We start from the raw sequence: 27,943 nt of genomic DNA on the forward strand, positions 1-27,943 counted from the left end.
AAAATACTGCTATATTTATCTTGGGAGAGATACAATATTAGTGTGAAGTTTCAAGTAGCTGTGCAAGACTGCAGAATGAAGCGCAAAATGGACCTGATTTTTCTTGTACTAATTTATTTATCTGAGCTAAGCTAAATTCCACGTACTTACTCCAGGCTCAGTGAGTGGAGATTAAAGCAAGAGGCTTTAGCATGGCTGGAATGTGATGTCATGAGAGACTTTTTGAGTTTATTAATTACTTTGAAAGTGCTAAAAATTGTTCTGTAAGGATTCCAAACAAAGGCAAAATAAGTAGTTATATATAACCTTGCCTGAAGTTCTTTTTCAGGAAAGAAAGTTCTCAGATGAAATTAATTAGGAAACTGCCATATCTTAAAAATCAGAGTTAGATTCCTTAGTTGAAGAATTAAGGAATTAATGCAATTAATTTATCCGTGCCAACATTAAAGAAAGAATGAAAATTGAGATTGGGAGTGTTCCTTGGAAAATGTGGATGGAACGTATGTATGTTTATGTTTATGCTTTTTTTTTTCTTCTTTTTTTTTTTTTTCCTAGTGTTTTGAAAAAACGGTAGTGTAAATAGTTCTCTAGCGTGTATTTTGAAATAGTTAATCTTAAAGGAAGTCAGTGTATTGCATTAACACACATTGTAGCTGTTCTGAGTTTGCTGCATAATTGTATTTCAGCAACTTGGACTTCATAGAAGAAGTGGGGTTGAGTGGAATATTTCCTAACACTGTGTCTCCAAAGTGATCTTGAAGAACTCTGCAGTTGTTCAGTGCCTTCTGTTTGGGAAGTCAGGTAATTCAATGGCAGTTCATTTCATATCAAAGAAATACAAAATACAAAGATTGTTAATATTAGTCTTAAAATTTGATGTACTAAATTAGTATCTAGATTTCAGCTAGCTTCTACCTATGGGTCAGATTTGTAGGCTAAAGCAATGTGGTCAGTGTTCATGGGCTGGAAGGGAGCTGAACTATAGCTATATCACAATCTGAAGGAGCTTGGGGAAGGATGCCAATGCAGTATTGCATGGTGAGACTTGTTACATGGACTGTGGTTATGATGTGTGTTTGGTATACACCATACACATAACATGGCTGAAGTATGTGGGCATCCCACTGCTCATATACAGCTCACTGATTTTTGTTACTGAATCCTTCTGTCAAATAGTACAAAGTCTAACTCTGATAGCTGTGATCCAAGACTGAGGATCTAGGTCAGAGGCACTAACTGAGAAAAACCCAGGTCTTACTTCAAAACTATGTGCACTCATAGCTTTATGTTGCAAAGACTGATGGAACTTCCTGCATGCCTACTGGCTGAAAGTTCTGAGGTGCTGGATCATTTGCGCTGCTGACAATATAGCAGATATGGGCTTTATTCCTATTTGGAACACAGACTTTATAAATTCAATAGTTACTTATTTTAATACAAATATCAGGCTAATGTATTTTGTCACAGATATCAGATGTGGCACAAGTGTGAAATGGGAGCCAGTCATGGCTGCCCCTATTTCTGCCAGAAATATCCATTTGTTTTCAGTTGCCAAGATCACATGCTCCTTAAATCAAGTTTCAGCTGCTTCATATCTCTGCTGACTTTCAGCATCCAGCTTTGCCTAGATATTTTTTACATAGATACGTGATTTTCAATACTAGACTATATAGCACTTTTTAATGATGGTTCCAAATAAGTTATTTTCTTCTGCTGGCTGCATAGTCATTCATGTGTATGAATTCAGTTTTGAAATGCTATCGAACAAAGGTGAGGATTAAGCATCAGTTGTAATGCTACCTGAGTTTTTGGTCTAGAAATGAAAGAATCAGTAAAGACTGAAGGTTGTGCCTCTTGTCTGCATTCTAAAAAAAAATCTCCTTTTCTTATTGCACTGAAGTCTTGTGTCCCTGATGAAAAAAGTTTTTTTATTTTGCAGATGCCACATATGAGTGTCCAGAGGCTGCATCAGTGAAAAAGAAAGAATTTATCATACTTAAAGGCTGATCATGCAGCAGAATTACTTCGGACAGGTATGCTCAACCCAAAGAGTCTTTCACCCTCCAGCTGCTTTCAAACACGAAACATTTGTCCAGGTATTTCATGAATCAAGTGTCTGGACTCGTTTTGTAAAGTGAAAATGTTATAAGCAACAGCTACAATTTTATGAACGCTATTTGTAGTTTAGGGAATTAACACCTCTGGTTTTGATCCCCCTAATTAGGTAGAATTAGAAAAAAGCTGTATGTAATTTGTAGTTGAGTTAAAATTCACAGAGTGTGTATTTCAGAACAACATTAAAAAGGTTTAAATTCCCCTCAGAGCTTTTTGCTCCTAAATTAATCCCCAGTTGACAGCTTTGGAAGTAAGATAGATCATAGAAGTTCACAGGACGGAACCTAGTGACTGCTCTGCTCTGCTTAGGTGAATCTTCAGGAGGGAGAAGTTTGTATACTTGACTTCTGCTCACTGTGGGCCAGATGAGAGCAGGAGACTGATGATATGCCAGAGAGAAAGGCACCGCTTCACTATTCTTCACAGGAGCAGACTGAGGCTGCATGTATGATTATAGCCATACAGTACTTAAAAACAAAATGGAAGAAAATAATATTTTCTCCACATCTATGGTAGCTAAGCAAGGAGGAAAATTCATCAGGAAAGTTTCAAGTTAGATATGGAGTATTTTTTACTTTGGATAAAAGAGGAATATTTACTATGTGGACTTTCTGGGAGAAATCTTGGTTCTCCATAGCTGGAGAACTTTCAAATTAGGTTAGAAAAATAGAAATATCCTAGGGCAGAAAGAACACTTGACTAGGAATCAGACTAGAAATTCACCTTGCTCTATTTTTAGTTATTCTTAAGGTATGAATTAATAGAGAGGAACTTTAGGGCTTGAACCAGGAAGAGATCTGATGGAATGGATTGAGAATGTAGTTAATCAAGTTAAAAATGACTAAAACTGTATTCTAAAGGAAAAGTATTTAACTGAAACTGGAAAAATTAGACTTGGAAGCAACAAATAACAGGATGGTCCTATTCAAAAGTAGTTTATTATTGCTGCTTGCCAGAACATTTTGAATCAATCAAACTTAATAATACACCATCAAGGGATGCAGAGTTGTTGTGCACTAGAGTTTTAACCTGAATTAAGAACCATACGCTTACGGTACTCTTATATTAATTGTCAGTGAATATGGGGAGTGACAGTGTCTTATTAAGTGTTGCAGAGACTTGGGAATTCCCTTCAAAAAATTACTATAAATGCATACTGTCATGCTATTGTATTGTACTAAAACTCAGGAAGTTAATAATAATGAAAAAGCAGGAAAAACCCCCCAAAGCACTGTCATGTAGTTTCAGTAGGATTACTGCATAAAATTAAGTCAGTTCATTAAAAGGGACAGCCACAAGGATAAAAGTTTGGAGTGTTGTTATGTATTTAGGATAGGTCTAGTCAATCCACTTAAAAATAAATATTGAAAAGAAACAAAAGCACTATAAACCTGGCTCAGTTTTATAGCAGAAGAAAAAACAGTAGAAATCAAAGTGGGGAAATTTTTTGTGTTAGTACTGATTTCTGGAAAGGTTAGGAAAATCTTTTACATAAATGACTCTTCTGTGTTTGTTTACTTGGAGGAGTTCTCTGAAAATTATGAATTAACAGAAGATGTCTCACTATGGAACAATACAGATTATAGCAACAAATTGCTGTAGTTGTTTATCCACAATCTCTAAAGGAACTCGGAAAGGAAATGCAAAGACTATAGTGAAATCTGTACTGGATTCCAGTGAGTTATGAATCAGTGTTTTCCTCTCTAAGAAGATTTGTGTAAATAGTAATATATTACAGAATGGATGCACAGTTTCAGTGGGGAAAGCTATTACAGAGTTTGAAAAGTAAAATGTCTCTTCACAAGTGCATTAGTGGTCCTTGAAGGAGTAGAATATCAAGTAGATAGGATTGCTTTGGTCAACATGTTCTACATAGATTGAAAAAAATATATGTTTTATTGGAATTTAAGTGTGGGAGCCAAAGAGAAATGGCTTCAGTGGTTTGTGGGGACAGGACAAGGGGAAATGGCCATAATCTGGAGCATAGGGAGTTCCTCACCAACATGTGAAGAAACTTCTTCACAGTAAGGGTGACAGAGCACTGGAGGCTGCCCAGGGAGGTTGTGGATTCTTCTACTATGGAGATACTTACCTGTGCAGTCTGCTGTAGGGAGCCTGCTTTGTGGGGGCTGATGATCTCTGGAGGTCCCTTCCAACCCTACAATTCTGTGATTCCTTACTCAAGGTTCTTAAATAAATAAAGCTGTCGTAGGATGAAATGTATTACAAAAGTTGAAAGTTAAGCATAAGCATAAATGATATTTTTTTATGATGGTATGTGATTATTGCCTGAGTTCACAGGGACTTGTTCCAGGACATGTGCCATCTAAGATATTCCTAAGTAATGCAGAAAAAAGGATGAAATGGGATTTGACAAAGATTGGCAATGATATGAATTGTTCAGTGGGATTTAAAAAAAAAGAAAGGAATTCAAAAAGAAATGGGCAGCTATGCTGTGTTACTCAATGACTGGGCAGACCAAATCTGTATTGCTAAATGCAAAGTAATGCACATGGGAAATATACCATCTAATTATACACAGAACAGTGGCTCTGGAAGTCTCTAAATTGCTAACTGCCAGAACCTGGGAGGGTTACAGGGGCACGGCATGCATGCCCTATATTTTATATGTCCTCCCCAAACATCTGCTCCTAGCCTGTCACAAATACAGGAAGCTGAGCTAGGTGGCCCTTTAGTCTGACTTGCTGCAGCTGTTCTAATATTCAGGGGAATGCAAGAGAGAGCAAAAATGTAATTTTTAAAAATTATAGTAGCAGTTGGGATTAGCTAAAAGTGTATGGAATTTCCTAAGACAAAGTGGGAAGCACGCCTTTAGCCCAAGAGTTTGCTCTGCTGAATTTCAAAGGTCTGCTGCAAAGACTTCCAATTGTGAAAGTATCTCAGGAAAAGGTTGTACCCTTTCATTATCAAAAAGCAACTTGAATATTAAGATTGCTTCTATTATTTAATGCTGTTGATCATACCTCAGACAGTACTTCTCATAATAGCTAAGATTGATTTTTTTCCTAAGAAAGGCAAGTCTGAATTGACTGACCAGATGTAACAATCTGCTGTAAGGGATGGATTGTTCTGTGCTGTTATTTTGGTGCACAGTAACAGGGAATTGCAGCTCTGCTCTGAGGTGAGGAATAATTATTAGTGCTGTTAAGGGACACAGAGTTAAGAAAGATAAAAGAAACAACTGAAATTCACAACTTGATTTTATAGGTTCTGTGAAGGAACAGAAATGCTTCAAAGGTCAAAGCCTGCAACACTAACTATGACATGGAGAACCCAAAGTATTTGGGATACTAATGGTGTCAGTACTGCCCAGAAATGTTCTGGGCTCCTTCTCTGTGTACTGTAAACTTAGAACATTTCATCTTGATCTTAAGGGCAGTTCCTGTTGGCTTCTCTGAATTTCTAGGCGCTTAGTAGTAGGCTGCTCTGTGTGGCATGGAGGCTGGTTAATGCATAGCCTGCCAGTAAATTCCAGTAAAAATGTGCAACTGGTGTGGTATTGTTCTTTATATTTGCAGTGTGATCCAAAAGGTTGAGACATTCATTCTGCCAGTTATACAAACACTATTTTCCCCCTCTCCTAGAATTTTAGTGTTTTGCAAGAAAACTCAATTAGCAAAGTATAATTGTGGGTAAGGCACCTATTTCTTCCTTGATGGGTCTCACTGATGGCACCATCAGATAAGAGGATTAACAGGAACTGTGCCATAGCAATGCAGATCTCATTTACCTGGAGAAAGCCTTCTGCTGTCATGACAGCTGTGTAAGACTGTCAGCCGTTGGTGGGGGCGGGGGGGAGGGAGGGGGCAGAAAATCCTGGCTTGCACTTAATTTGTTTGAAACTTGAACTCATGGGAGAGTACAGCTATTACCTCTAGCCAAAAAGAAATGAGTCAACATGTTGATTGTTTGAATGAATAAGCAACTTTTAAAGAAAGAGAGGTAACATAAGACTCAAATTACCATTCCCACTGCTGCCTGTTACAAACCCATACTCCCCTTCTCACAGAAGCGTTGTCTTCTCTGGGTCTGTGTGGATTGCTCAAGAGCCGCATGTGATTGCAAAGGAGCTATAAAGGATCTGCATAACTTACTTCCATACCTTCTTATATTCTGAAATCCTTTAATAATCTATGCAACGTGAACAGCAAATATAAAGGCAGGCTCACATGCTGTCTCATCACCAGGCTGGGAATGAGACGTTGGATGTCTGTCTGTGCACATACTCAGCCCTACACTTCTCTGCTTGATTGCCATTTTAAATGCCCACAGCATTGGTTTCTGTGACAGTTGTCTCCTACTTACTGGGAAAGAACCAATGACTCCGTTCATACAGTGTTAGTAACTTGGGCTGTATCTGTATCAGCTGTCAGAAGAAAATGGAGTTAAGCTGCACAAGTGCACATTTGTGTGTGTAGGGGGAAGGGATTCTTTATCTGCTGTAAGAAAATCATAAAAATTTAAAAGAATCTTTTGAGGCATCTTTACTGCACTGGTGGCACATGCTCAGCATAACAAATGCCGGACACTTACGCCCATGCATGTTCCTAATTACAATCTCCTTATCATAAACAATTACCATTAAATGCAGTGCATGGTGGAAGGGGGAGGAGGAAGAAACCCAGGTAGGATTGTTTGGAGCTGCATGAGGCAGTGTTTGCCTCAGGCTTAGTTAGCTGTCAAAAAAAACCCTGGAGCACCCAGAATTCACAGGCTTTACAGCTGATTGTAATCAATAAAGGCAACAATCTTAAGCCAGGGAAAGTGGGCAAATGTGTTTTGTCCTCTTGACCATTGCAGGCTAAAACTGTGTGCTGCTGAGTAATTGTGAAGAGATATCGGGGTCAGAAATGTGTGATGGCTTTAGACATCTGTAAGAGGTGAATGTAGCTCTGATCAAAGTGAGGTGCTTGCTGTGTGAGGTTGATGTCTGCTCTTCCACAAGCAACAAGGATGTTTTGTTATTTGTGTTCTTTGGGTTCCAGTAATTCTTTATGAGTAGGGGGGTGGGTATGAGATGCTTCCTGAAGGAGGGAGAAGGCACAAAAGGTCATGCTGCTGTATGATGAATATCAGCTCACAATGTGGATTAGCAGTGCTCTCAGAAGGTCCTGGTTAGAGATAGCCCTGCAGAAAGATCCATGGCTAATGGTCACGAGTGCAAAACCTGTAGCACATCTAGGTCTTTTTTTAAGATAGCTTTGGAACTTACCTAAAGTGATTCTTTATTTGGTCAATTTGTGAGCTACATTCTGCTACGCTTTGCTGTATATTGTATATTGTATAATGTTCCATGCATTGCCTTAATGAAGTCTGGGGAATATTCACTGGAAAAAAAAATAAAAATACCCAATTACCATTGTTAAATATATCAGAACAAGGTATAAGTATGATATTAAATATTATAAAGGATTACAGCCTTCATGATGCGATCTTAACCTAAGATTCTTGATGAAGTTCATGTGATTTCACAAAGTCTAATGCATCAGTGGGGATACTGGAGCTTAAAATTCTGTGTATAGTCACACCCTCCAGCGTATATGATGTGATTTGGCTTAGCATAACATGGTATGTTACCTATAGCAAACTTCATTATTTCTTTTAAGAATACTCATTGGGCCAGTCACCATGGGGCAGGTGTTATAACTTGGCCACGTATCCAAGATCTGTACATTAGAACCACTGTATATGTTTCTCAGTACTACTGTCCTCTGTGGTCTTGAATACCTCATGTCTGAATAGATGTGCTATTGATAGAGAGTTATAAGGAGCCAGCAGTGTTGCAGGATAAGTTCCAAGAGCAAAAGTGAGAACAACCCCTTCTCACCTCTCCCAGCCACGTGCTGGTAACTGATGCTTTGCTGTGCCAGAGGAAGCATGGATCAGTACTTGGTGCTGTAGATCTCTGACAGTCATTGGAAGCAGTGTTTAAGATAGCTCTTTCTGTACATATGAAAGCTGTTGGACACCTGAAGAGAGTAAATCTTTGGATGTCTTGGCAGATAATCACCATAGCTCTGGTTTTAATAAATGACTTGTCCCTGTGGCTATGGGATTAAAATACATTATGAAACTTTACACTTTTGTATTCTTGTGCAGGCTGAACGTGCTCTGGTGCTCTGTATCAGTCTGTTTTTAGGGGATTGATATTTAAATACTTTTAAACAAAGCACAGGATTCTGACACCAACTGAACAAATCTTACAGACTCAAGTGTCTGCATACTTTCCTGGCTGAGCTTTCTTTATGTCACGTATTTCTGTTCATTGCACTGCAAGGTGTGTGTTTGCTTATCATTTCTGTGTCTCAGCACCTGGGGAGGTGAGCTTACAGCCAGCTCATTATCTGCCCTCCTGTCACAGTGTCCATCCTCAGAAAGACTGGTGGTATTAAAATCTTTTTACTGTTGAAAGTTTGCTTAAAACTAGTTCTTTAGAAGAGATAAGCATGTGAAAATATGAGCTTAGGTGGGGTTTCGTACTTACACAAGATTGAAAGGGATAGCATTGGAAATTGTGAGGAAGGGAAAGGAAAGACTAGTAAAATATAGAGAGGATGCTTGCCAAATTTAATTAGCATTTAACACATGATCTTTCCTGGTTTAACTGAATAGCAATTTACTGTCAGTTTTTTTTGGTTTTTTTTTTGGTTCCCTGAGGAGAAAACTTGCAAAAAATCAGTGCTGCAGAATTTGATCCCATGTAGATAATGTTCATAGACATTAATGTGGCTTTCAACATTCAGTACTCCTCAAAAGGATAACAGACAACTTTTGTTCAGTTTGTAAGATCTTTACTTCTGCTTAAGCAAATAGTTAGCCATTTTTTTTCTGGGAGAGATTTGGGTAGGAAAAATACTCTCCTGAAAATGTTATGACATAATGCATTACACTGAAATGGTGGACACCAGCTTTGCAGTTCTGGCAGGATTCCCTGTGCTTTGAGACCCACAGAGACACCAATTACTTTCTTAACCTGTGACAAATATCTTAAGTCTTGTTATCAGATGGAGTTCAGATCTGTTGCCTGAGATATGATATTTACTTTATTTAATTTTTTCTCATGATAAATATGTATTTTTAATATAGGAAGGCAATGAGAATAATTGAAAGTAAAGCCTTTGAGAAAACTTGGGTGGATAGGATAGGTGGGAGCAAAATGGCTGCTTTTTGGTGAATGTACTGGAAAACCAAGGGAGAATAAAAAATTCAACCTGAGTATGTGGACAAAAAAACTCTATTTTATGAAATTTTTCAAAGTCTAAGGTTTTGGTTTTCTTCATTGCAAGGATAAAACAAGCACTTGCAAATTTGTCTCTTGCAGCTGTGAATTAACATCAGTCCTGTCACCCAGCAATGCAGTGACCTTTGTCAGGGTCATCCCAGGCTGAAGTCTCTGGTGCCATATTATGCACTATTATTGGAATCTAATTTGAGCTCTTCTGAACTGACTTCTACTTTATACCGCTGTCCCAATGAAAGACACTGTAGTCCTTTTACTGAAAAAACTTCATTTAAAAGGCAACAAAATTTTATCCTAAATCTTTTGTCTTCTTTTATTCAGAACTTTTTCCTCAGCATGATCCATCTTACATCCCTTTGTTTTGCCTCAAGTTTTGCCATCTTACTCATATCCCCAGGAGGAGTTAAGAGTAACTCAAGCTGTAGGAAATAATTTGCTGTTCTATTTAAGCTATTAGTAGTTATCAGCGGACCACACAGAATTAGCCTTAGTTCACAAGTAATCACACAGAGTCAGGAAGTCTGAGATGGTGCTATATTCAAAAGTAGAATAAACCACTGCATGGTGTTACAGCCAATGCAAGTCAGCTGTGTTTAAAGGCTGATAGAGGAATGGTTCCATGAGAAGGACACACTTTAGATTTGATATGTGACTTTGCCACTTTTAAGGGTTTTTTTCTGTTTTGTTTTGTTATTTGGCAGGGGTAGTATTTGTTTTTTTGCTTGTAACCTGCTGAGGTACAACAATATAATAAAGAATAAATATTTCAATAAAATTCTTTGCATAAACTTTCAAAATACTCCCGCAGAATTAACAACAACTCTGGCTTCAGTCTTATAATTAAAAATTAATCCATACATTTTATCTACATTTTAACTGTCTTGAAAAGGCAGAAGTAAGTTAATTAAAATATAATTAATTTCCTTGGATATCTTTTAATATTTTTTATTTTTATTTTTTTTACAAATGTCCTGTCAGAAATGTGCTACAAAGATTACTGACTAACTATAAATGAATATAAAATTTGGCCATTCCATGATTATTTTCTCATCTAGATATAAAAATGCTGAGGATTTCTTCATTTAGAGACCAGGATCACAACCAGAAAATTTAAACTACCTGACATGCAAAAGCCAATGTCTAGGTGGATTTTTTCCTTAGCTGAAGACTTTTCAAAATGCTCTGAAGCAGTGAAACCAGCTGGGATTGTTTGGAATAAATAACTGCTTCAGAAGGTAGCCAAATTCAAGTTTATTCTTATCTTGTTTGGTGTTACAGCCATGATTTAACATAATTCTGTTTCTTCACAAAGTTGACATCTTTAAACACTTTTCTGACCACTGTAAGGCAGCTTTTCAAGTTCATAAGTGAAACCCCCTCAAGTGCAATACATACTTAAGAATAGGTGGGTTGCTCCAAAAGTACTGCTTCTTATTTATTTCTGTGGAAATACAGCAGGTACAAAAAGCACAGTAATGGTATTTGATAGAGAAAATTCTCAGCTACAAAACATTATTTTTTAACATAGTCACCACAGTGAGCTATGCATTTTCACCAGCAATGAACCAGCTGCATGTTGCACTCAGAAAAATCTGCACCAGCGGAGGTGACCCAACTGTCAGTGTCGCCACTGCACCACCTGCCACTTCACTGTGCTCACACCCATGGTTTGGTCTCCATCAACATTCAGCAAACATCAGTTAATGTCAATGGATTCCACACCTTTACTTCATGTGCACTTCCATGTCAGAAGCCATTATGTCAGTCTGCCCCTCTGCTGCCATCTGTCACAGGAGCAAAATATAATGAAATACTGGTGGGAAGATTCAGCCTCTGCTGCCATGCCACCAGTGTCCAACTTTGACATCTCAGGCCAACATCACAAAATAGGAGGCATTACTTTTGGGGCTGAATTTGTAGTTTTCAGCTGATTTAATTTTTGTGTGGATGGATTATAGACTTTCCACCACAGCGGAATTTACTTTGTTAGCAATTTTTTTCTTCTGGGATCCATACAGGCCTCTTTTCTCAGGTAAATCTCCTACCAGGAGTAGAACTAAGGATTTTGTTAAGTGAGAAACACTAAATTAAGCAAATATGGGATGAAAGAATTACCATAACTTGCCTAGTAGAGTCATGAATTAGCAACTATAAAACATGATGGCTCATCCTGCAAGGCGTCTGTCTTTTGCTAAGAAAATTTGGAGACATAAATCTGGCAAGGATGTTAGTATTTCTACAGGCTGCTTTACAAATTGTAGGATACTGAGGTAGCTGATGGAAGGAAACTTTACAGTGAGCCCCAAAATGTTGCACAGCACAGATGGTTTTCCTTCTCCATGAATGAATCTTGGTTTCTTGAATTTAGCGGAATCGGTGTTAGAAAAATGTCCAAGCTCAGTAGCTACATTTATGTGTACAGATGTGGCTTGTTTCTGTCAAAGCTTGTATCAGAGCCATGGAGGCAGCTCAAAAGTTACATCAACAGCACAGAACGTAAATACTTGGCTGCTAACACCGCGGACTTCATAGCTTTTGGCCCACATTTATGTTGAAGGCATACAGGGCACTGAGCAGCACATGAATCTGTCAACACACTCCTTGCATTATTATTTGTCATTTTATTTCTATGTGTGTCAGTCAGGCAAGTCCCTTTCTGGTTTTTCCTCCTACAGTAACCTCTTCATTACTTGTTGCATTGAAACACATGAAGAGAACAGTGGTCTGTGATGGCAGTACCGGGGAATTTCAAACTCATTTTAATGAAGGAAGCTCTCTCATTCCAAGCAGCTAGGCTGCTGTCTTTTTCCTTTCTTTGGATACTCAGCCCATGATTTGAGAAACCCAGACACTTGTACACAGCTTTAATGGATTGTAACCTACAAGTCTGTTCTCTGTGTTATAACTTCCTGAAGTTAAGTAATAAATTACTTTGTTAGGCAGTCAAAAATAGTGCAAGGAGGCTATTAATGTTATCGCATTAATGCTAGCCAAAATGTCTCCACCTGAAGCTGTATATAGAAATGAAAATCAAAGGCTCAGTGAAATATAGCAGACATCACTGAATGATAGATTTACAATGACTGTCTTGGATAGCTTTCTCTGAGATTTAAAGCCAATGAATATATTTTATCTGATTGTAACTTTTCCAGGAAAATAAAAGCTATGCATACAGTGTATACTCCTTCAGACTTTACAGTATCAACTGTTTTTGGCATAGTTACTAACACAAATGAGTTCTTTTTCTCCTACCTGATGAATACCATAGTAATTTCTGTGACCAGAACACTAGGCATTTTGATTATCTGCTATCAGCTAACAGTTATTTCCTGCTACTGAAAGATGCTTGCCAAATAAGTTTTCACAAAGTACATACAGAACTCCTTGTTTTGGAGTTCTCGTGATTGTGCTGAAAACCTCCAGAAGCTGAAAAGGAAGAGACTTTCTAAGTCAGTGGTGAGGGATCAACATAACTGCAGTAAAAGGATATTTAAAACCATGGGGGAAGATTTGAATCTCGTGACAACTGTGACCACTTGTTCTTATCCTTAGTTCTTGTTCTTGTCAGAAATTTATAAACCACTGAATTTAAAATGTTTTATCTGAATTTTTGGTCAACAAGTCTTATGTTTCAGTAAGAATAATTGTTGCAGATGTTGTACAGTACTCTGTGGTTTTTGTACCAGGGGAAGAGAAAAAGCATCCATAGTTTTATAACAGACTGACCTCTTCACTTTTGAAAGCAGAACAAAATCTGCACTGTGAAGAATTTTCTCTTCTTGCAGACAGTTCAACAAATGATGTTCTGGATTGTTGTCACCAACATAGGGTTTTCAACATATTCTGGCCCTAGGCATTCCAAAGTCATAGGCAAGGTTCTGAAAAGATCATAGCACAGCTGAAGAATAATTATTTCAAAATAACAAGCTAATTCTTTAGATACAGCAAATGATTACAACATTTTGAAGAATACTTTCAATGTAAGTAAGTCATTTTCCTATTTGTGTTTTTCAGCTGCTTAAAAACATATTTGCAGGTATTTCTTGCTAACTGCTGATTGCATGTAGATGAGAAACAGACAAGAAGAATAAACAAGTAAGCTAAAAGCCTCTTCTAACTGCATGAATCTAAGAATGAGAGTTTTAATTTAAAGGATGATCAAATTGAAGCTTCCTATTGAACAGTATATTTGGCTAACAATTATAGATCAGATGAAGTGCTTGTGGAGGGTCTTTCTGACAGCAACAGTCAACTTGTATTTAGAGAAAACCTCAGGTGACACTAAATATACACCGTATTTTTTGCACTGTGAAGTTTGGAATGGAACATTCTGTAGGTTGCTTTGAAACTAACGCTTCTTATTTATTTCCATGGAAACTACAGCAGATACAAACAGCACAGAAACATTGTTTGATAAATCAAAATCTCAGCAACAAAAAGCTGTTTTTTAACAAATTCACCATCACTAGCGAATTTGTACAGATAAGCTTATCAAAATACTATTCAATTCTTGGTGTGACTGCTGGGCGTGGCCATTTGTAATGTGATGTAAATGCTTCACTCACAACCTCACTGAACTCAAATCCACTGCTTGGTCTCCATAAGTGGTTAGTGAGCATGCAAAAATGTCAGTGGGTGCAATTTTTTTCTACATGGGTAAATTTAATGACACACTTTTGCTTTGTATGCACATTTGTGTCAGGCTACTTTATTTTGCTGCCACTTGTCACACAGCAATGAAATGTAGCAGAATATTGGGTGGAAGGTTTAGCTTCTACTGTCATATCACCAACATCCTCTTTTGACATTGCGGCCTAATATTGTAAAATAGGAGGCATTACTATTGGAGCAACTTTCATATGTTGAAGTGCATATGTACATTGGTTCATGAGAACTGTGTATTCACCTATGCAAAACCCAAAACACAATGCAGATCATTTGAAAAACTGGCTATTGAATTTACACCAGTATCAGCCTATGTGTCTTTTTTGGAGAAGGAAGATGCTAGGGAGTAGTATTCTTTCAACAGAACTCATGCATTGAGTATTGGATGAATTTGTTTTGTTTCTGTATACTTTTCCCAGTGATGCTGTAATAAGATTTTATTTTGTATTTTTGAAAATCAAAGTCTGGGACGGGTTCTCTTTTAGTATCTGAATCAGACAGAGCCGTCTTGAACTGCTAACCCCTTCAAATGACACAGACATGAAAGGGATGCGTGTATCCTTTTACTGTGCTGAGATATCGGGATAATTATCCAACATACAGTTCCCTCTCAGTGCCTTTCAGTGCATTTTGAATGAAGAGACTGTGAGGACAGCTGATTTTAATCTGAGAATCCACTTTAAAGGGGCTCAGGAGATTCAGTGCTAATAGAGGAGCTAAGTGATACAGAAGTATTACTTACTCCTCAAATGGAGAGATGAAAATGAGAATCTTTAGATAAAACAGGGTGGAAATAGATACCTGCTGATCTTCCCCTAGGCTCAAAAAAAAAAAAAAAAAAAAAAAAAAAGCAAAAGCAAGCCTCAGTGATGAGTATGGAAAGAAGCTGATGCCATCCAGGGCTTCCTTGTATCAACTTTTCTTATTCATTTCAGTGGATCAGAACTCCGTATGCTAACTCAGGGAATATTTATGGACCAGAAAATATGATACAGTGGAGAGGGGGGCTTTCTGTTAAAACAGTTAATGTAATGGACTAGATGGTAGACTGGAGAGCTAGTAGTGATACATGCGTAGACATGATTCATGTGTCTTTGACTTTTGTGACTTCCTACACATGTGTTTTATCACCCAATCCCTGCCCTTTCTTTTAGGACTTGTGGTTTCACATGTTTCCATATTGCATCCAAGAGGTGGGCCAGATTCATCCTGAGACTGAGTTTGGCATAATATAAATGGGAATAATGACTACTTATATATAAAAAGAAAAAAAAAAAACAAAAAAACAGAAAACCAATCAGAATAGCTTAGCTTTACGCCTCATTGCTGTTATGTTTGTACAGCAGTAGGTCTACAACATTGTTTCTCGGTGTTTGGCTCACCTTTTGGGCATGTACTGTGCCAAGGGTAGTAGGAAATACCCAGAGCAGTTTAGAAGTGCTCAGAAACTTCTATATAGTATGAGACTTACACAGTTGATTTTGATGTTGCATTAGTAGCTGAATAAACGTCTCCAGAAGGAAAAATATATATTTATTATCTGGCAGATTTGAAACTTCTCTCATAATAATGTGGAGCATTAGATTCAGTCCTCTTTGTTATTTACAGCATCATCTCCCCAAGAAGAAAACCATTACTTCACATTAACTTTCATCAGGTTACCTTTTGAGAAGCAGGGTCATTGGCAACAATATTTACACATCCAGAGGAACTACACATCTGGATCACAGCATAAAATACGTTTTTGCTATAAATCAAACCAGTTGTATTTTAAATGGTGATGAGGTATCTTCTCTGCCATTTCCTTTCTTCTTTCCTTTGAAGAAAAAAAAAATTTGCCTGCCACAAAGTATGTAGCGATCATTTTCTTCTTCATATTTGGTGTTCTTTTTTCTCCTTTTTCTTTTACCTTTTAGTTCTTAGTCACTGGTTTCAATAATGATTGTGAGGTGGAAGCAGGTTAGACTGATGGAAAAACTGATAAATCTTGTGGAATAGTCAGAAATAAACATGAAAAAGATTAATAGCTACCTTCCTCAGATGTCTTTCCCTCCTTCATTGAAGACAGAAAGTAGAGATCCAGACTTTCCTAAAGTGAGTAGCTTTGTGTGCCGGAGTTAAACTGGAATGATGATTTCAAACAGAAAGTTGATGTAATCAGGTAGACAGTATTAGAGAAGACTTTGTCACAGTGATTTGCATAAGCTGTAAATCTAATATAGATTGGATGGGAAAATTTGCAGGATGGCAACCATTAGTGTGAATTTTTGCTGATTCATTCTCACACAGCCTTTTGCTCTCAATTACCTTTTTTTGCTCTCTTCTTTTTTCTTTTCTCTCTCTCTCTCTCTCTTTTTATTTTTATTTTTTATTTTTTTTTCCCTAAGAGACATTTCAAATCAGAAACTATCTTGTCAAAGATTTGTCGATTTCTTAGACTGGACTGAGTGGACACTATGACTCCTTCCATATCACATTTGAAAAGCTGTGGTATTTATTGGAATTTTCATTTGGTACTGAGAGATGGATTTGCAAGCATTCCCATGACAATGCATGTACAAGTATGACTGCCTTCTTCATCAGTCCAGTAGTGCTTTCACAGGCTTAAAGGGGTTGTGGCTCTCCAAAAAGATCCGTATACTGCTGAACACTTGTGAAACATAGGAAATAGTGGAATAAAACAGCCGTGAGACTTCTTCTATCTCTGCTGTTCCTGGAGATAAAGGAAAAAACAGAGTGGTATGGTTTTGTTTCATTGGAACAGAAAACTAAAGGCAGCTCTGAAAATCCAGAAGTAGCTCAGCTGGAAGAAAGGAACATATATTTTTTTTGTTTCCTTCATGAATTCTAATGTTTTCCATATTTTTCCATCTACTTTCTTCTTCTTTCTCAAATCATGCAGACACCTGCATGCTAATATTCTGCTGTACTGCGTATAGTATGATTATTGTGTTTATTTAACATTAATTCTCTGCTTTGAGAAACACACAGTGCAAAAATACATATAACCCTTTACTTCAGACAGGAATAGAACTGTTCAAACTAATATGAAAAGATAATAAAATGCAAGTAAAGACCTTCAGCTACCTAATAATGAAGAATGAAAGATGTTTTATATGAAAAGAGGGAAGCAAAAACCTTTTTTAAAGAAAACATTTAAAACCTTAATGACTGAGTCCAAAACAATTTTTTTTTTTTTTTTAAATTTTTTTCAGGAAGAGCAAGATCAAAGAAAGTACTGGAATCAAATGTTCTTTTACATTTCGTAGTCTATTTTAGTACAAGAATTACTCTAATTTGCTGCCTCAGCTCCCATGTAGTATCAGTGGATCAGATTTTTTAGACTCAGCAGGTCAGGAATCTGACAGTAGCAGTGATCATTAACAGCTTTGTTTTCCCTAAATTGCATTTCTGGAACTGTTTTCCCCTATGGAGCAGGAGTTCTGAGCTAGTGTATTTATTTCCTGTCCTCCTGTGATGTAGGGAATAAAATGTTTCTTTGAATGTTTGTTCTTTGTTGAGTGCAGCATGGAGGCGTTTGAGAATCAACAGTCCCTTGTGTTTACAGAAGCAGTCACTTCCCCACTGCATGCTGTCCAGGAATTACCACGCTAGTCAATTTAGGGTAAATTTGCAAAGTGGTGCACAGGGAGTCACACAGTTAAATCCCATTGATGTTAATGGGAGTCGTGCAGCTAAATCCCTGCACGTTTCTTTGTAATTTACCCCTTTGTATTTCTCAAACCTTCTGGCTCATGACTAATTTGTGTCTCTAATAGAAAAGCTCTAACACGTTTTCAACATATATGGAATGGTGCAGTCTACATATTATTCATGCTATATCTGCCATGTAAAACTGAATTCTAAAGTAAAGACATTCTGTCTAGGGATTGTTGTCTCCATATAGTTATATGTTTTTCTTGTAAGTTACAAAATAGTGATAGTTAAAGCTAGCATTAGTCACCACAGTCCTCAGAACATCAACATTTTATTCAGTACAGTTTTTGAAAGCTAATTTAATCTCATTTACAAGAAGAGAAAAAGAAGATATATATATATATATATATATATATATATATATATTTTCAGTGAAAGCACAATGTCTTGAAAATTTGCTTGATTGTCTCTGAAAATGTTTTTAAGTTATTTGTTGGTCTCCAGAATGTCTGGGAAAGACATTCTAATTTCATTCTAGTTTTTTGAAGGGCTTTTCGGTCTATGTGTTGTAATGAGAGAATGCAGCCAGTGTTTCTAAAAAACAGGTGAAAAGAATGGGGAGGTAGTGAGATAGCTTTCAAGCCTTTGTGTATCTCAGTTAGTGTTGTGTTGATGACTGTCATTGGGCATATTTACACCAGAAAATGGTGCGAAGCTCATTCAGCTAACCATGAGATGGCAAAAATATCCACCATGCACAACCAGGAATGTATAAAATATACAAAAAGTGGTGTTGATACAATACTGCACCCATACTAATTAGCTCTGGCTCCAACAAAGTTAATTACCTCAGTTGCAGCATCCTGCTGATGTGGCAACAAAGCTTCTGGTTCAAGAGCTGGCTCAGGTAGCTTTCTCCAAAGAGTCCTTACACCACCCTTCATGGTGTGGTGGAGGCATGCCCATAGAAAAGCTGGTAAGATAGAGTAACTTCAGTGAAAGATTTGGATAGTTCTCCATAAACGATGCTTAGAGCTGCACTGTGACTGTAGAGAAGGGAAAGAAAACATTGCCTCACTTTTATTTCTGATTCATTTGCTGAATGGAAAATAAGTTATGAAATCATATCATTCAAGACTATGTCATCAGACATATATGCAGATCAGATAATTGAGGCAACATAGACAACCTGAAATAGAAATTCCGTAACTGCTCTGCTGGTCACCGGAAAGTCTGAGACATACATGTTGGCGGTGCAGATCAAGCTGATAAACCTGCGATCATCAACAGGTATTCTCAGAGTCTGTTATCATTTGGACCTGTACTCAGATGAGTTTTCATGACCAAACCTAACATTCTGATTTAGTCTTGGGTTTAATTAAAATCATCACAGGCAGCAACATTTAGCAGTCATCTTTTCTGAGTAAATCTTCAGTCATTACTCATCACTCTTATGTCTTCTATCACTTCATTGCTACCCAATTAACAACAATCCTTTTCTTCATTGCCTTGTTCTCTAGGCTTCTTTATGGGTACAGAGGACAAAGAGCAGGAGCCTAGGGAACAAAGACTATTTCCCTGCAGAGACTCACATCAGCATCATTTGCAGGAGGATCCCTGCTTTTACTTGAAGTCCTAAACTGTCTGCCACAGAACTATCTGCTGTAGACACCACAGAAAATAGATTAGATACTTACAACTTTTTTCTTTAATGATTAAAAAAAAAAACACAACATTACTAAATTAGTGACTATTGACATTTTAGTGTGTTGGTGTGTTTTTTCAGGGATGGCAGGTTTGTATACTTGACATTTTGGTCCTTCCTCATCTTGCAGACTTTCAGGCACTAATTCAAAACAAAAAAGCACAAAAATTTTGTCAAAGAATTAATAGAATTATAAGTGTGACCTGAGAAAAAGGACTTGCTTTTCTCTTACACTTGTTCAAGGAAACAGATATGTATCTTTGTCTGACTTCTTCCCTTTTCCCTCCCTCCTCCTTTCTTACTCTCTCTCCATTCCACATGCGTCAGAATGAATAGTCCTAGTGCGGAAAATACAGACTGGTATGATAAAGTTCAGTAAAGTCATAGGCAGCAAAAGAGGAAGGAAACTGAGTCAATTTTAAGCAATACTAGTATTAACACTCCTTCAGACATTATTCTAATCAAATAAAACAGCAGAATTACTAGAAATAAACTTTGTTAACAAAATAGTCATAGCAGTTGAGAAAGCACTCCTGAGAGTTTGTACGTGAAACCTCGATGAGTCCTGATCTAATATTTCAGAAGGACTTTTGTTGTTGTTAAGGAGTGGCTCACCTTTTTGAGGACAGAATGAGGCAGAATATACACTTTTCTAACTGGACTGAGCATTACTTCTCTAGCTCTTTTCTATTTAGAATGGTGCAGTACTAGTCACTTTCAGGCGCAAAACCAAATTGCTTGTATAGTGGTGCACAGTTCACAAGAATATAAGGCTAAGTATAGATGTTTGTCTCCACAGACTGAAGAAAGTGTGAACTGTTCATTTCACAGATATAGAACAGTCTCACACATTTTTCAATTCTTAGTAAATATCAAATTTTAAAAATGCAGGATGATGCTTAGGAAATAATACACGTTCATTTTCTATCAGCTCTGGAATCTGCAAGTTAGACTCTCTTGTAGTCCTGCACAGTAGAAAGAATGGCAAGCTCATTTCTATTTGGATTAGAAAGTGGGCTATAAATCTTGGCATTCTTAGCATTTTCTGGCTTTAGAAAGGCTCCAGGCATATGGAACTAGCTTTTCTCATACTGTTTTGATTTTTATGTTTGACAATGTGATATTCTGAGACGTGGAAGATTCTGACATATCCAGATCCCTCCAAACATTTTGACAGGGTAGGTAGAGTTCACTAAAACCTGGCTTCAAGGTGTTATATCATTCCACTTGGTTCTCAGGATGGCATCATGGGGGTCTGGATTTGTTAATCTCTGCAGGATTCAAATCTATTCATATCAAGTGGTTTTGATTGACATCTGAGCAGCTGTGATAAACTGAAAGGGAAAAAACTGTAATGCAGACTATTGACCGGCTGTGATTCTCAGCATTGCAGTGGCTTGTTATGACAGCAAAATCTGCTATAAAAAAAGCAGTAGGAGATTTACAAACTTCTGGCTCAGTGTTCAGAGGGCCAATCCACAAAAGATTTAAGTCAAAACGGTAACAGAGACTCCAGGCAGTTTGAGTCTCACACAGAATTGCAGAGGAGAGGTGTTATGAGGCATTTCTGCCATTTCTGTATTTTGCTTGTTCTGCATTATTCTGCTGTCTGACCTGCATTTGCCAGGGAGTCCTCAGGTTATAGCTTCTGTAACCATGGACTAATATGTTCAGATGTAACAGCTCAAAATATTTTACTTTTAAACATATGTTAAACAAAAAAGTTTAAGCTGATATTAAATGTTGATAAATATCACCTGGAAGACAGAGAGCAAATCAGGGAAGCTGAAGTTATCAATGAAAACCTCTGACCAGAAGGGTTAAATTTGGTAAAGAATTTCTTAAATGTGTCAGGAACAAACAGTAGTTCAACAATTGTACCATTTTGACATGAGATAAGGGTTGGAACCATGACACAAAAAAGGAAACGTTCAACATTTATTATTTTTTTTTTAAATCTATTCCTGTAGAAAAGCAGGATGATGTATTCTTACGATAAAGCATTAAGGAAATACTTTCTACTGATCCAGCAGAAAGGGAGGACTGTAAATATAAACAGTGGAAATTAAATATTTTTCTGAAATCAGCAGGATTGGCATCCTTCGGTGCCAGAGTGTGGAGACACAACAATTTATTTCACTGATTTGCAGGTCTTGCAACTCTTGGGAGCTTCAAGATTCTTGCAAAAATCTTTAACACGTGGTGGTATATAGGCAGAAGACAGTACAGCCTTTGTTGAAACAGTAATCTGGTAAATAATAACTGCAAGTTTAAAAAATGGTAATAAAATAGAGCAATTAGCAAAACTTTATGAAAAAGGGAACATATTAAACTTGAAATCTGTCTCATCAGATTGCACTGATACTTGATTAAAATAAATGTCTAATGAAGATGTCTCATTTGCACATATGTTTTAGTGAAGTGCTTGTTGAAGACTATGAGTACCTACATATACTCTGTGTAATAGCAGATGGGATGGCATTCTTTATCAGACTCTAGTAAGAAATGGCATCCATCAAAGTTTAAGCAACTACAGCTGCATGCATCTTTCAACTTTTATTAAAAATGATATTAAATTATTTAAAACAAGGTAGTCATCTAAGTTTCTACAGAGAGGCATTGTTGACTTCAAAAGGCAACTAGTCCTGACTAAAATCCTAATTAGGGCATTTAAAATGATCTGAAGGTGTTCATCAGTCCTTACCTAGGGGGCCTGGGTGACTCTTTTAGTCTATATATCTGGTTTAAAGACAGAAATCCAGCTCCTTATTTGCAGAGGGTCTCCTTTTCTTCATCACTATCACTAGTGTACTATCACTACAAAGAATATGAAGACTTTTTAGAAGCAGTACTTACTAGATGCAAACAGATCTTATATTAAGTAGATTGAATATGTCTTAAGTTGATAGATATTTCACAAGTCTGTCAGGGCTTTCTGATCTATTTTAAATCAGTAAGTTTTGAGAAATTGTTCAAATGTATGTTTGATACTCCAGTTCCCTACCTATTTAAGAAAATAACAAGGTGCATTGTGTCTTAAAATATTTAGCTACACCACACTCAATTTTCAGACTCATGGCTTTCAAACAGAAGTTATTTATAGGTTTATTCAGCCATGAAAGAAGGTGAAAGTGATGTAGACAGTATGCAGAACTATGGGAACTGTCAGGAAGAAAAGAATGAATAATATAATATAGTACTCTATAAATGAAAGAAAAAAAAATGTCTTGCTGAAAGATCTCCAAGTGTTATATATGGGAATCCTAGGCCAAATATTATTTAATGCTTTTGTCAGTGATATGAAAGAAAGAATAAATTAAATTGTGGTAAGAAAAATATGTCACAGAGACTAGTAGAGAAGATATTAAAATTATAAATAAATAATGCTAATCGGTGTTAGTTATTTGGCTAAGAAACACTGAAAATCTTGCTTTTGATACTGCCAGATTAAAAGTCACACATGTGGGAATTAAATGCACAGTCTAGATTTGCAGTATGGCAGACAATACTCTGAAAGTCAGGAAGGTCTTCCAGACTTGGTAAAGACCTGTCTGAACGTGAGGTTTTGCATGATGCAACAGAGAAAGAATTATCTCTGGATAAGTCTAAGGAAAGTTAGGCAGGGACAAAGACTGGTGTTCTGCAAATGCAATATGTATTATTAATGTTGTACCACTAAGTCACACTACTATGTACTTCCAAAAGGAGGTTAGCAGGTTGGATAAAATTGCAAGAACCATAATGATGATTCTCTGCCTGATGAGGCATGTCTCTTTTGCATGAGCAAAGATATGATTTGTTTGCATCAATCAGTATCTTCATGAGAAAGGTGAAATTAAATTGTTAAAAATGGCCTAACCTCATCCCAGTTGTGGGGAGAAAGCTAACAGAAGATTCTGTCAAATTTAGCCTGATGAAAGAACTAGGAGTGGACTGCAAATATTAGCAGTGAGACTGAGTAAACATTAGCTAATATTGCGTGAGTTGCAACAGATCATCTATCACAAGGGATGTTTGAAAACTAAGAGTGTATGTCTTTTTAGTAAATGCTTTAATTTAGACAGATACTGTGGAGTTGCTGCAGGACTTCCTGGGTGAAGATCTCATATGCAACTGTCAGATCGGGTAATCACAACTGTTCTAGGCTTCCAATCTAAGAATATTAACAAACATTTTATGAAGGATAATTGACATTAAGTTATTTTCTCATTAACCACACTCTGAGTTACTTGATTCTTGACTGATACAGTTCTTTGATGAGGTCATCACCTTTGTTTTGAGATGAAAATATATGTTTTCTCTATATTCATTATTGCAAGACTTTTACTGTTCATGTCCACGTCTGTGCACTTTTTTCTTCCTAGTGCAATAAAGAACACTGAATTTCTGGAGATCTATTAATGTAGTATTAAAACTTCTCCAATATAAGTCCCTTCATTAATTTCATAACGTTATTTGGGACTAAATTCAAGCATATCATGTTTCCTTTTGCCATTAATTAAACATCACTTTAGCAAAAAATCAGTCTTACACAGGAAAAGGAAGTATCCAGTGGACTCTACTATACATTTTTGTATAATAAGTTTAAAGTAAGGGATTTTAAAGAAGGATTTATGTAGTTGCAGGAGAAAGTGTGAGTGACATAGAAAATATACAGGAGCACAAATACTGCTAATCAGAGAAGAAAAAATAAAGAAATGTCAAAAAGTTGTTTCTGCTCTGAGATAATGAATTAATGAAATTGCGCAGGTTATTATCCCAATACTAAGTTGAAATAGTTTCTTTGATGTCTGTCCCTAAAATGAAAACAATGTGAAAATATGATTAAATAAATTATTAGTAAGTAGACTATAAAAGTAATAGTAAATGCACCCACAAAAGAAGCTTCAAGAGTGATAACTCAGATCATTGGATCAGAGGTGGTAGATAAAGTTGCTATAATTTAAACAAAATTGGATAGGACTTCGTTTTCAAGCATGAAGTGTCTTGTTAAATTCAACAGAGCAAATCTGCCTCATCTTGATGCTACTGTCAGCCAGCGTTGGGATAAGAGAAAAATATTAGTCCTTACATTAGGCCAAGAAAAGAGTTTCACTCAAGATTAGTATCAGAAGCACAAAAGGATGCTCAGATCGTCAATTCTGTCTCCTGCCCTGCTTTCTTTACATCCTCTGCATCTCCAAGTTTAAGTGCTGATAAACACTGCAGTTGTCCACCTTTTGCACAGACAGATTATGGGATGGCAAAGATGAAGAAAATTCCTATAAAAAATGATGGTTCATGTACATAATTATTTTGTGTGTTAAAGTAGAAAAATGGTAGTTGAGTTCAACTAGTCTGCCTATCTCTGAAACTCCGTGCATTAATTCCACGTGGTATTGTGCCTAATTTGTCCCATCAGACAGGAATGGCTCTGCTGATGTGTACTCTGCAGCACAGACTAGAAAGGGATTATCTCTTTAGGTCTCACTGCCAGCTTTAAATGATTAAAACTTGGCAAATAAAATTGAAGAACCTTACTTTGATAGTTCATGCAGAGGCTAAAATAGCCACTGAAACAGTTGGCTGCATGAATCATTGCTAGTCCTTAGATTATAAACTCTCTGAGTAAGGAGCATGGAAAATGTTTCCACATTATCTAGCACAAATGGATGCTCTTCCAGGATTGTGACCTGGATTGTGACCACTGCCTCTGACGTATGGCATGTCCCAGGAGAAACAAGCTAACTTCCAATAAAGAACTGAATAACATTTTGAAAGATAGTAAAATGGGAGAATAATGTTTTTTACTTACTTTTGTTGCAGCCAAGACTGAAAGTGGAAAATACAAGAATATTTACAAGAAAGTCATACTTGTGGCAATCTCCTACTTAAGCATGCAACCACAACAACAGGAGTCAATTCAGCTTGTGCCAACAGCTTGGAGAGGCCTCTACATGTTATGAGTAAAGCAAACTACCAGAGAGACATAGCAACAGGAGGAAAAAATATGCAGGGTACAAGTCGTAAAGGCAGCTCAAAGCAAATGAAAAAGAAGATAGCAATGACTATATTTTCTCTCTCCTTCTCTTTCTTTTTCTAAGAAATAACATGCTTAACTAGGCTTGAGGGACTGGAATTGGACTCAAATGAAAGAATCTCCTCAATAACTTGTTTTACTGGTGAGTTGTTTGAATGGCAGCATAAGCACCAGGGGATGGGGAACTCCACCTTGCCATGGATAGAGCTGTGGGAGATGTACAGTTGTACCTGTGCCTAGAGATGTACCAAGTTTTGCCTTTATGCAGCTGTTTGTGTGAAGTGTGAAGATACACTCAGCTTCAGTTCACCTTCAGGGAGAAAACATATTTCTTCAGGCAGTGTTTGAATGACTAGAGTTCTATTAGGTAGGGTAGGGGTGGGGGCAAGATGTGGAAGAGAGATAAAGGAGGTGAACAGAATTCAGGGAAAGGCACAAAGGAAAATCTAGCTGTGGGGACCCTTTATTTTTAATGCTAAAAGGTATTGTGATCCAAATGAGGTAAAGAATTACAGAATAATATCTCAGGAGAAAAAGAGCAGGCAAATTGGATATTGAGTCAAACCTAATTGGAAATATATTTTTGTGAGCCATATCATTTGCATACTTCAATCTTCCTTAGTGACTTCCCTCTCATTACAGTACCACTCCATTACCTATGGAAATACATGATACATGATTTTTTTCTTGCAGGTACTGAGAGAATTAAAAGGCATGTGCCGAGAGAAATGAAACCGCTTTCTAACATTTCTTGATCTATGCCCTTATGAAAAGGAAATTGAAGACAAAAGAGAACTGATTCTGATTTATTTATTTATTAAAGAATTTAAGAATGCTGAACACTGAACATTTAAGATTAGACCTTTGTTTCAGGAAAGGGATAGAAAATTAGAAAATTGGCTCCATTCTGAATGGAAAAGACATCTATTTTTAACCTAGAATTTACCATAAAATTTTTCTACTTGAAAAAGATCACTTTAATGCCATTATATGGTCTAAACGAGGTCAGATAACTGCTGTTGAGTAAAACCTATTTTTCTCAATTTACTATGTAGTTTGGGATGTCAGTGACTTTGCTGATTTGTATATCTAAATTTAGGTGCTTTTGTGTTGACACGTAAATTGACTTTATAAACTTCTTTCACAGGAAATGGAGTTATAATCTGAAGTTCTTGGAGATCTGGGACTTGTTCGCTTCACCCATGCCAAGGTATATGACTCTACCTGGGCAGCCCTCATGTCTGCTAGGGCTCAAGCTGAGATTCTGGCTTCATGGACTAGCATCTCATGGCAAGAAAAGCAGAAAATTTTCTGTTTTCTAGGTACTCTTACAGAATGCTATTTGCCCGCAAATCTGAGTAATCTATGCTTTTTCAAACAGTATTAGGTGCCTATCTTTCAATATCAAAGCCCACCTGAAAGCACCCACCACACCCCAGAACATCATGATGGGTTAGGTATGCAGCTCATATAATCTGATACTGACCTTAATAGTAATCTTGCTAAAGCAAGATAGATGTTGATAGCTGTTTCAGATGCCCTGGAGTGTCAGCAGTCCAAGTGATGCTGTTGAGATTGCAAGGCATTTCTGGAAGAACAATGATCTTCTGAGCTGATTGTGTCAGGCTGAGTGGGGGCACCCTGTATGCAGCACTTAAGCACTGAAGATATTGTAAGTCAGGAGACGTTAGTCTCACCCACACAAAATCTTGTAATAGAACAATTAAGTTAATGCATCATGTTTTTAAAATTATTGTTGACAGAAATATTCTGAGGAAACCATCTGTCTTTCAAGCTGAAATGATATTATTTCTTGATACCGAGTAAGGCACTTAATAGAATAGGTTTATTTTCTTTGTACTTTTAATTCTTGTGAACATTTGTTTGCATATTCTGCAAGAATGGAACCTGGGACTCTGGCTAAGGGCCAGAAGCTCGCAAAGTAGAACGTTAAAAATTAGTTCCACTGATTCATCTGGAGGAAAATATCTGTCTACATAAGTGAGAGGACCAAAGGGCCTAAATTCTGTAGCTTTATACAGAATTTTTACCTGTCTTTCTTCAGCTTTCAGGCATCCCTGTCTACACAACTCCATTCTCTTCCCCTCTTGCCCTTTTGTCCAAACATGTGGTGGTGTAATTCTGTGTAATTCCATTGATGTAACTTTGCTGACTTACCTTGGCTGAGAGTTTCCCTCAGCCTGGGCAGTTTAATCACATTTCTATGATTATTATTGAATTAGAGCTTTCAAAAAACTTTTCAATATCATAATTTGTAAATACTGAAAAGCAACAATTTAATTCCTGAATAAAAATATTCAGCAATTTTTCTTTCCAGTTTAAACACTGGCCCATAAGTATCCCATTGACAAGAATCTGTTGCAAGTGTTTTCATTGTTTTCTATTTGCTCTGTGGTGAGCTAAGTGTTTCTGAATTTCCTGGGCGGATTCTTCAGACTGTGACATGCTGAATCTGGTTTAAGCTATTCTAAATGCAGCTTGAAGTATGTAGATATATCAT

General features: G+C 37.0%; 1 long non-coding RNA gene across 2 annotated transcripts in view; it reads left to right on the forward strand.

The window, feature by feature from the left end:
- Window positions 1-686: 686 nt before the first annotated feature.
- The window catches only part of LOC107308886 (uncharacterized), a 56,752-nt gene continuing 29,495 nt past the window's right edge, over window positions 687-27,943 (forward strand). Inside the window, exons 1-4 of one of the 2 annotated variants that reach the window (XR_014943154.1) lie at window positions 687-801; window positions 1,940-2,033; window positions 25,209-25,564; window positions 26,570-26,632. This is a non-coding gene — a long non-coding RNA (uncharacterized LOC107308886). The remainder of the gene's footprint in view (window positions 802-1,939; window positions 2,034-25,208; window positions 25,565-26,569; window positions 26,633-27,943) is intronic. The other variant, XR_014943155.1, reaches the window with a different exon arrangement.

Source organism: Coturnix japonica, chromosome 2 (genome assembly GCF_054131305.1).
Source record: "Coturnix japonica strain WE chromosome 2, WE-NBRP24, whole genome shotgun sequence".
NCBI classification, from domain to species: Eukaryota; Metazoa; Chordata; class Aves; order Galliformes; family Phasianidae; genus Coturnix; species Coturnix japonica.